The sequence below is a fragment of the Canis lupus genome, chromosome 16 (genome assembly GCF_011100685.1).
Source record: "Canis lupus familiaris isolate Mischka breed German Shepherd chromosome 16, alternate assembly UU_Cfam_GSD_1.0, whole genome shotgun sequence".
In the NCBI taxonomy this organism is placed as follows: Eukaryota; Metazoa; Chordata; class Mammalia; order Carnivora; family Canidae; genus Canis; species Canis lupus.
In genome coordinates this window covers 24,251,971-24,259,189 of record NC_049237.1, presented here as the reverse complement: position 1 = coordinate 24,259,189, position 7,219 = coordinate 24,251,971, and the positions used below count along the sequence as shown (strand labels likewise).

The 7,219-nt window shown below is 44.3% G+C and overlaps 1 long non-coding RNA gene across 1 annotated transcript; it reads right to left on the bottom strand.

The window, feature by feature from the left end:
- Positions 1–765: 765 nt before the first annotated feature.
- LOC111090272 lies at positions 766–7,215 on the bottom strand. Its single transcript, XR_005371415.1, has 3 exons — positions 6,807–7,215; positions 4,905–4,957; positions 766–2,671 (listed from the first exon to the last, which is right to left on the bottom strand). It is a non-coding gene; the product is annotated as an uncharacterized LOC111090272 (long non-coding RNA).
- Between the last annotated feature and the right edge of the window lie 4 nt (positions 7,216–7,219).

The following is a 7,219-nucleotide window of genomic DNA, read 5'->3' as shown; positions in this document are numbered from 1 at the left end:
ACATTGCCCTCCTCCTGGCCAGACCCTTCTTGTTACTATCTATCTTGTGGAGATTACATGAAAGTTCTCTGGTGGAGCTTTCCTGTTTTCTAGTCAGCTTTCCATAAATCTTTCAATTCCAGACTTTATTTAAAATATCCAATCTAGGGGATCCCTGGGTGGCTCAGCAGTTTGGCACCTACCTTCAGCCCAGGGCGTGATCCTGGAGTCCCAGGATCGAGTCCCGCGTTGGGCTCCTTGCATGGAGCCTGCTTCTCCCTCTGCCTGTGTCTCTGCCTCTCTCTCTCTGCGTGTCTCTCATGAATAAATAAATAAAATCTTTAAAAATAAAATATCATGGGCAGCCCCGGAGGCTCAGCGGTTTAGCGCCTGCCTTTGGCCCAGAGTATGATCCTGGAGACCCGGGATTGAGTCCCACATCAGGCTCCCTGCATGGAGCCTGCTTCTCCCTCTGCCTGTGTCTCTGCCTCTGTGTGTGTGTGTGTGTGTGTGTGCCTCTTATGAATAAATAAATAAAATCTTTAAAAAATAATAATAAATAAAAATAAAATATCCAATCTAGGGGCACCTGGGTGATTCAGTGGTTGAGCATCTGCCTTCTGCTCAGGGCATGATCCCCAGGTCTTGGGGTGGAGTCCCGCATCAGACTCCCTGTGGGAAGCCTACTTCTTCCTCTGCCTATGTCTCTGCCTCTCTCTGTATGTCTCATGAATACATAAATATTTAAAATAAACAAAATAAAATATCCAATCTATTCATGGACCGTAGGTGCTCTAGTCACTCCCATTGACTGTAGACAGCCTGTTAGATGTCTACCCAATTTCCATTCTCCTGTCTATTAACAGAGTCCCATTTGGGAAGGGGAGTAGTAAATGTGCCCAGTTAAAAGTATTCCCAGGACCTCTTTTTAGCTCAATACTGAACAAGAGAGCAAAGAGGGACCTCATGAAAAAGCTCATTAAAGGCACTGACTTCCTGTTAGTTCATTTGCTTTTTGTCTTTCCTCCTTCTCTTTGCCTGGAATACAGCTTGATGCCTGCAGCCATGACAAAGATGTGAGCATGAGGTGAAAGTTCCACCCTAGGAATGGAGGAATGGCAGCCTAGGAGAAACCTGAATCCTTGACATGAAGCTGATATTCTGGCCCTTGAATATGATCCCCATTTGCTCCAATTTAGGATAAGAACAAAGTAGACTAGGAATTCAGTTTTATTGAGCGAACTTCTTTTTGAACACTTATTAGTTGTGTATATAGTATCCTGTATGTTACAGGACATACAGCATAATAATTCACTCGGTCATACAATGAAACAATTTCCTCTTCTACTGCCTACCCCTAAAGGTAAGGAGAAGGAACCAGCTATATTAAAAACAGGGAAAAAAAACTTTTCAAACAGAGGGAACAACATATTCCACGGCCTAGAAGTGGGGAGTGGGGAGGGTACATTAGAGGGGGAGCAAGAGACTCAATTGGAGAGATGGAAACTGGTAGATAAAAGAGACGTGCCTTAGTCCATTTAAGCTGCTGTAACACAAGTACCATAGTCAGAGTGGCTGACTATGACTAAAATATAAACAAATATTTATTTCTCACAGTTCTGGAGATGGAGAAGTGCAAGATCAAGTCTCCAGCAGATGCACTGTCTGGTGAGAACCTGTTTCCTGGTTCATAGAAAGCCATCTTTCCTCTGTTCCCTATGTAGTGGTGTTAAGTCCTTGGGAAGGACTAATCCCATTCATGAGGACTTCACTCTCAGGACCTAATCACATCCCACAGGCTCCACTTCCAAATACCATCCCATTGGGCAATTAGGACTTAACATATGAATTTTGAGGGGACACAAAGAGTCTATAGCAAGGTGGTAAAGGCATTTGAACTTCATGCCTTGGGAAGGCGTTGAAGAGTCTAAGCTGCACATAGCCATTAATAGTTTTTTTTGAACTCACTTTTGCTGCTGTACATAAAATGAATTGAATGAGGTGAGAGTGGAACTGGGAGACCAGTGTGTAGGTGGTTTATAGTCTTTCAGGTGAGAGGCAGTGGTGGTCTGGACTGGAGTTGTGACTGATTTGGATAGAGAATGGATTCCTGATATACTTCAGTGAGGGAATCAGTAGGGTTTGTTTCTGGATTAGATGCAGGGTTGAGGGTAATGGAGGACCTTGTGGGTATTGGTTTGAGTAGCTGAATAGATAGTGATACTGTTTACTAAGATGAGAACTGGGGGGAGAGTAGGACTGGAAGAAGGAAAAGATTGGGGAAGAAAACTCAAGAGGTCCTCTTTCCCCCTTTAAGATGTCTGTGAGGCACCTGAGTGTAGATGTCAAGTGCATGATAAGATATGTGGGCCTGTATGTTTATGAAGAGGTTGAGGTTGGAGATACAAAACCTAAATTAAATAATTAAAAGAGTACTTATACTCCTGAGGTCATCTAGACAAGGAGTGTAGAGAGAAGGAAGGAGCATCCAAGAAGCCACAGAATAATGTTGTGCCTTGGGTATAATAGCATCTAGGGGAGGAGCCATTTGGTTAATGATTTCTTCCTTCAGGAGACTAGGACCAGGATGCCAGCCCGAGGCTGCTGGGAGAGGGCTGCTGCTGCTTCTTGTCAGGCAAGGTTTGGATCGCAGGACCTTGAGATGAACTTGAGATGGCCTTGCTTGGGGTTCCTGAGCAAGAGGAGGTACAGAGAAGCAGAAGCTCTGCCATCTGGAAGCAGGTATGCATCCCAGGATACCCTCATCACATCACATCTTGTAAGCTACATTATTACTTGCATGTGACTCTTTTTGTTTCCCCTTTATAATCCCCAAGCCTTTACACAAGCTTTGTATAAGTATCCATCTGGTCTTTGCTCTGCTGTGGGAAATTAAACTAAAACTTGTGTGTCTACACTGATATTAAAGAGCTAAAGGAATGCTAATCTCCCAAGTCCAGCATGGTGAGGGCAGCCAGTAGCAGGAGTCCCTAAGGGGAAGGTAAGACTCTTGTTTGAGAGTTAGGAGTGTTAACTGTAGGCTCTCCTTTCCAGAAGGATAGGCTCCTTCCATGACCAGGCTTGAAGGAGCTGGTCTTCAATTTTTTTTTTAATTTTTTATTTATTTATGATAGTCACAGAGAGAGAGAGGCGCAGAGACACAGGCAGAGGGAGAAGCAGGCTCCATGCACCGGGAGCCCGATGTGGGATTCGATCCCGGGTCTCCAGGATCGCGCCCTGGGCCAAAGGGCCAAACCGCTGCGCCACCCAGGGATCCCTGGTCTTCATTTTTTTAAGGGATCTTTTCTTTTCTTTAGAGTTTTTTCTCCACGTTGGATTATAAACTCCCGAAGACATGTTTTAATTGTCTTTGTACCCTTGGTGTCCAGGAGATAGTCAGTACTCCATGAATATTAGTTTAATAGATGAATGAATATATATTAGGCATTGATATATGCACACCGTGGTTCTCAGAGTTTACAGTCCAGTTGCAGTGATCAGATTGGGTGCATGAATGTGTGGCACAGTGTCAAAAGCACTGTAGGTTACATAAAGGAGCTATGAAATGCTATTTAATCACAGAAGAGGGATAAATTACTTCTAGTGTGGGGCATCCAGCTTGGGACAGACTTCGTGGACGAAAAAACATATGGCTAGGCCTTGAGGGCTGGAGGGATTTTCCACAAATAGGATGAGTAAGAGATGAATACATGCCAAGAAGAGGGATCAGTAAGAACAAAGACAGGGTGAGAAGGCATTCTGTTTCTTCAGTGCATGACCAGTAGTGAGGTTTGATGCAAGGGTAACATTCATGGATAGGAGGAAGAAGTGTCAAAGATAGAGAGGGGCTTGGAGCCCCCACTGCAGAGCCCTTAAAAGTGTCTTTCTCAGTGAGCAAGGCCTCTCTTGTCTTAGAACAAAATATTAATAATAATAATCCAGTAATTTTCAGGGAATCCTGATAGCTGAGATTGGCTTCTCACAATGGAAAAATTTCTCAGGGGTGACTGGGTGGCTCAGTTGAGTGTCCGACTCCTGATCTTGACTCAGGTCATAATCCCAGGGTCCTGGGATCCAGCCCCACACTGGGCTCCTTGCTCAGCAGGAGTCAGGGCTCCTTGCTTCTCCCTCTTCTTCTGCCCTTCGGCCCCCACTCATGTACACATGCGCGCTCTCTCTCAAATAAATGAATAAATCTTAAAAAAAAAAAAAGAAAGAAAGAAAACTCAGCAGTGATTGCTGTTAAACACTAGGATGGTTCGTTAGTGGCAGGTTTAGAAATCTTTTCCCAGAAATGTTTATGTATAAAATGGACTTGCCATTTTAGTCAGTGGTTTCCTGTGGCCCTTCTTAACACCATGACAAGGTACTATATGAGCTCCCAAATTCTATGATACATTTGATTAAATTCAAAAAATATTTGAGTGTTGAACTTGATATGGCCCTTGGCATTGCTATGAATGAATTCATGCCACCTCTCCCTCCCCTGTGGCTCTCTTCCAGTGATCCCCATCTCAGCAAATGACACTTCCATCCATACAACCGTGCACATCAGAAACTGAATAATCCTGGATTCCTCATTCTTCCTTATTATTCACTTTCTAATTAATCCCCTTCATTCTACCTCCCAAACGCCTCTGGAATTTGTCCACTGATTTCTCCAATCCTCCATGCTGGTTGAAGTCACTAGCAACTCTGATGTGGATTACTGCAATAGTCTAAATGATCTCCCTGCCCCCAAGCTTGGCTTTCTCCAATCCATCCCACATGCCTGGTCTTTATGAAATGTAAATTTGAAAGCATTTCACTGTCCTACTTAACATTTCTTCAATAGGTCTCAGGGCCCAGGCTTATGAGAGAGGCAGGAGGCCAGACCAGACTGCTTAGATCTTCCTGTGTGCTTGAACTCCAGCCATGTTACTTACCTACTTACTTGACATTTGGCAGATTGCTTAAGCACTCACTGTAGTTTTCTCATCTATAAAAAGGGGATCATAACAGTAATTCATTTCAGGGTAGTTGGGAAGACTAAATGAATCTGGATCTTCCTCTCCTCTGTGAACCTTTAAATTTGGAATGCCACTAGACTCTCGTCCTCTTCTCCATGCTCATTCCCTTAGTCATCTCAGCTGGACTCATGGCTTTAATATCCATATCCTGATAACTCCCAAATGTACATCTCCAGTTCAGACCTCTCTCCTGAATCCTAGACTCATGTATATCTAGCTGGCTTCTCAACATGGCCATTCAATGGCTATCAGATATATTTAATTTAATATGACCAAGGCTGAACTCCTAATTTTTTTCATTCAAACTTTCTCTGCCCAAAATAATTTTTTCCCTAAGGATTTTATTTATTTATTCATGAGAGACACACAGAGAGAGGCAGAGACACAGGCAGAGGGAGAAGCAGGCTCCCTGCAGAGAGCTCAATGCAGGACTCCATCCCCCTGCATCTTCCTGCATTCTTTCTCCAATCCTAGTTCGAGCCATATTTAATTCTCTTATCTCTAGAGCTTTCCACATGTAATCTTCTCTCTGTCCTTCTACCCTTTTATTGGAGGAATCTACATTCATCTCTCATAGGATTTCCCTAACTCTAGGCCAGCCCCCTCCACCAGCAAACCACCCCCGACCCTGACCCCCCCATATACTCCTTGCTCATCACGTTGCTTTGTAATTACTGCCTTCTCAATTGTCTTCTCCAGCTAGCCTTGGTGACAATAGACACTATGCCTGTGATGGTAGTCATTGCAGCATCTACAGCACCCAGCACAAGGATTGATACATAGGAGGCTCTCCGTAAATATTAATGCAGTGAATGAGAACAGCCCACAACAGTGATTGCATTTCTGCACTTTCAACACACATTGCTTAGTAACCATGTGCAATTGCATCTTGTGCTGCTTCTTAGGTAATAACAATCGCTGACGCTTTTCTAACTCAATCCTCACAACTCTGGGAAGTTGGTACTATTAGTGCCCTTACTTGAGAAGGGAGGAACTTGAAATTTAGAGAAGTTAAAATACTTTCTCAAGGTCACAGAGCTGGTAAGTGTTGGATCAGGATTAAAACCCAGGAAGTCAGGCACCAGAGCCCCTCAGCTTATAGGAAGACACATCATTCAGCCATTTTGATTTTGGATTTTCTCTTTTACTTACTTAAAAAATTAGTCAAGTATCTGTCCTTAACAAGTATGTCAAAGAACAATCCATTATCACCTTCAATATACAATTATCACAGTCTTCTCTATGGAGGAGTTGCCACTTCTGCTTCCTTTCACCAAAGTGAAAAATAAAGCCCAAGCAGGGTGACAGCCTTGTGGTGTAGATTAACGTTATTACCATTAACATCAACATGCTGTTTTATCGAACACATGAAATGTGCCAGGCACCTTCCATTCCTCGTCTTACTTAATAATTTTGTTTAACTAAAGGTGAACCTTGTTGTCTGACGTCTACTTCATGACTCTCTGGATCACAATGATTTGAATCACTTAAAATATAATATCAAAGTCATTAGAACTCCCATGCAATTTGCAGAGTGACCTGCCTAAGTACCTCCTTTTCAGATCTGAGAACTGAGATTTTTGAAAGGTTAAGTGCCTTGTCCAGGGTCAGGCAGGTGGTGGCCTGGTTGGGGCTGGAAGAGGCCTCCTGAATCCAGGTCCAGAGCTCTCCATAAGACTCTACAGCCCTTTACTTCACCCGATGCACATAAACGAAAAGGCATCGTGTCTCTCTCTTTTTTTTTTTTTTTTTCATCGTGTCTCTTTTTAAATGCATTTATCTAATGGAAAGGAGTCATTACTGCCCATGCTTTCTTACCCATGATTTCCTATTTGACAAATCCTGCCCTGGAAATCACACTTTTTAGCATCCCCATCTAGGTACCTTCCACGGGTATCTTTACGCAGGCAGCTGCAGCCGCCCCTTTGTGACTGGGTGATTCAAGGCCAAGGGGCCCTCGGACTGGTCACGACAGCCAATCAGGGTGCGGAGCCACAGAGCTGCACCAATTGGAGATTACTGAAGCCTCAACAAGGGCCAATTGAGGGCTCGAAGCCAAGAAGACAGTGACTGGCAGACAGCTATCAATCAGAGGAGCGGATCATCGATGTCCAATCAGAGGTTTTGAAGCCACGGTCGTGGGCGGTGCTGGCGTGAGGCCCAGGGGCCGGCCAATCAACGGGCGAGCGGCCGCCGGCGCGCGTGCGGGGGGCGGCCGAGGGGGCGGGGCC